We start from the raw sequence: 3380 nt of genomic DNA on the forward strand, positions 1-3380 counted from the left end.
CATGCGACCTCTTGTAGTCGATCTTAGGCTCACAGCTGCACTGGTACTCTGTGCTTTCAAGAATTACTGGAAAAGCATTAAAAATACACTATATTGCCAAAAGTATTCAGTCAACCATCCATATCATTGAATTCAGGTGTATAAAACCAAGCACCTAGGCCTGCAGACTGCTTCTACAAACATTAGTGAAAGAATGGATCGCTCTCAGGAGCTCAGTGAATTCCAGCATGGTACCGTGATAGGACACCATCTGTGCGGTCCAGTCAAGGTCAGCCACGTAAACAGCGGATGCTGAGGCTCATAGTGTGCAGAGGTCACCAACTTTCTGCAGAGTCAATCACTACAGACCTCCAAACTTCATGTGGCTGGCAGATCAGCTCAAGAACAGCGTAGAGAGCTTCACGGAATGGGTTTCCATTCTCCAGAGTGGGTTCCCAAACTCCAGAGAAGCCTAAACAGCTGAAAATGGATGTGGCACTGCCGCAGCCTGTGCGTGCTAGTAGTGTGGGAGCTGACTGTGGAGAGAAGGCAGTCCATGTGGTAGTTAAGAAGGACTTGTTTGGAATTGGAGCGCCAATAAATCCTTAATTTCTCAGCCTTGGTCGCTGTCTAGCGCCAGGAGAAGACTCTGCTGCTCAGATTCTCATCTCTGAATTGGAACTCTAGACCTGCATTTCTGCATTAATGGTGAGTCCAACTGTAGGTGAGACAATCGCTGCCTTTGTGCTACTGTCAGGATTTGTAATGCTACTCATGTCCTTCTCCAGATGACTGAGGATGAACTTGTCTACACCTTTACTCTTCTCTGCGCCCCAATGTTGTTAAGACAAGTGGTGCTGCAGTTAGTATTGAGTGTCACTGCATGAGGTAAAGACCAGACTGTACTGTGTGACCTTGTTCAAGACACTGAGGTATTTTAGTCGATAGTTTGTGATTTCACTCAAAACTGCTTTCAGGAAGCACAATGTGAGCAGCAATACTGTGAAACCCACTTGGATACTATTGATCTCTGCCATGGCTTCTGAGGACGTTCTGGTTTTTTCACTCCAGCTCATGACTGATTTGTGACATGATCCTGATTTATTGTCAAATATCCTTAGCAATTGATTCAGAGGACATCTCTTATGACTCACAGATGATTGGCAATTTATGAGGTGGTCAAACCAATATTTCCTCAGTGACTTGCTGAACTTTGAAACCTCGGTGAAGCAGTTCAACCATGTAACTCTATGGGTTTTTATGGACAACTGTGTGGCCACAGCAGGACCTAATGTAAAAGTGATCACCAGATATCTCTTCATTGAGGACCATGGGTGAGCAAGTCTTTTTCATTAACTTTTCAATTCAATCAACAACTGACTAATTGTGCTGTTCCTAGTAGGTGCTTGATTTATGTGAAGATCACAGGTGAAGATCTCAGTTTTTGCCACGTGTTCAGAGGAACAAAAACTACAGCTTCATTTGGAGGCATTTCGATTTCAAGACCAGAGTGATGACGCAGTATGCACATTCAGTTCTATGAGTACACTGTTGGAAATAAATGTTCTGTACAGGTATGATTTTTTGTTTGAGGTACAAATGACTCAAAAATTCTGTCAAAGGTCTGTCCTGCTTAGAAAATGTAATAATAATTTCAGTGGATTATGGTACAGTTATGTTCCTTGAGTATTGTACTAGGTACTGAGATGTACCTTGAGTACTAGGTACTGAGATGTAGCCTTGAGGGCCCCACCCCACTGATTTGTGTACTGTTACACGCTTCCCAGAGGCAATTCCATTGCGTACCATAAAATCTAAGTCAGTAATCAAGGCATTGATAAAACTTTGTACAACATTTGGTTTGCTGAAATATATTCAGTCTGACCAAGGATCAAATTTTACATCAAAAAGCTTCGCTTGTACTGAATCTTGAGAAATGTGAATTTGGGAAGAGTAAAGTTACTTACCTAAAATTTGAACTTAAGCATTTTTCAGGTATGGCCAGTTATTCCCGTTGTTTTTGTAAAAATTTCTCTGATGTTGTTTTGCCACTTACTTGTCTCCTACGAAATGCTGTGCCCTTTGTCTGGTCTCCTGCGTGCCAGTCCGCATTTGAATCTGTGAAGGCCTTATTAAGTAGCTCCCCTGTCCTTGCCACACCTGACTTATAGACGCTTTAGTTTAGAGGCAGATGCCAGTGGAACAGGTGCTGGGGAGGTTTTTTTGCAAGCAGACACCCAAGGAATCAAACATCCCATTTATGGGATGCTATTTTTCCTGTAAATTCCTCAACCATCAGTTGCCATACAGTACTACTGAAAAGGAAGCTCTCCTTTTAGCATTACAACACTTTGAATTATGTATTGGCAGCAGATATGTTCTAGTCACAGTGTATACCGACCACAACCCTTTGACATTCTTACAGCGCATGTCTAATGCCAACACATCAGGCAATGGTCCCTAAAAATCCAAGGTTTTAATTTAAACACGGTCCATAAGAGGGGCTCAGAAAATGCTTGCTGATGTACTTTCTAGGTGTTAAATATTGGTTTGTATTCCATTGGTATAGGATCACACTTATGGGTGGGGATGTTATGTGCAGTAGATTTTCCTGTCTGTGTTTGTTTGTGTCCGTTTGTGTCTGCTGTGTTTTTTCCATTACAGTTCCCATTCAGTTTACCCGTGTTCCAGTCCAGGTTTTCCACTCCGTTCTGGTTTCCAGCCTACCTCTGTCCCGTGATTTGGTCATCGTCCCATTTAAAAATGCTGCTGCATTGGAGTTTTGAGAGAGTTTTGTTTTTTTGTATAGTCAGGGAGTTAGGTTAGCACACTTTGTTTTTGTGTTTGTTTATTTGTGTCACTAGGTTAGGTAGTTGTTTGTGTGTATAGTTACCTGGGGTTTTTGTTTATTTTGGCCTGTGTCACTCCAGAAGTTTGTACCGGTGTTTGTCTTTGTCAAGTTCGCAAAGCGCAAAACAAGGAAACCAATCAGGGCGCAGCGGTCACTTTGTTTTGAGCTGGTTTTGATCTGTTGGTCATACAGACCTAGTGCAGCATCACAAATTAATGACATTGTTATAAAAATGATAACAGGACAGTAGAGCCATAATTAATCTTCAGAGGTGGCGAAGTACACAAATCATGTACTTGAGTTAAAGTAAAGATACCCAAGATAAAATATTACTCCAGTAAAAGTAAAAGTCCTTACTCTAGACCTCCACTTGAGTAAAAGTACAAAAGTATTTGGCTTCAAATGTACTTAAGTATAAAGTAAAAGTACTAAAAGAGTAATTATGGCTCTAATGTCCTGTTATCATTTTATAACAAGACTCGCTTAATGAAATAATTTTAGGTGAAAATCCTCCAGCGTCTCTCTTGGTAAACCAGTCTTTTAATAGAAC

At 41.2% G+C, this 3380-nt stretch overlaps 1 pseudogene; it reads left to right on the forward strand.

Moving 5' to 3' along the window:
• The first annotated feature begins 465 nt into the window (after positions 1-465).
• Positions 466-2765, forward strand: LOC119263242 (annotated as a pseudogene).
• Positions 2766-3380: the final 615 nt, after the last annotated feature.

Source organism: Pygocentrus nattereri, chromosome 4, assembly GCF_015220715.1.
Source record: "Pygocentrus nattereri isolate fPygNat1 chromosome 4, fPygNat1.pri, whole genome shotgun sequence".
Lineage (NCBI taxonomy): Eukaryota > Metazoa > Chordata > Actinopteri > Characiformes > Serrasalmidae > Pygocentrus > Pygocentrus nattereri.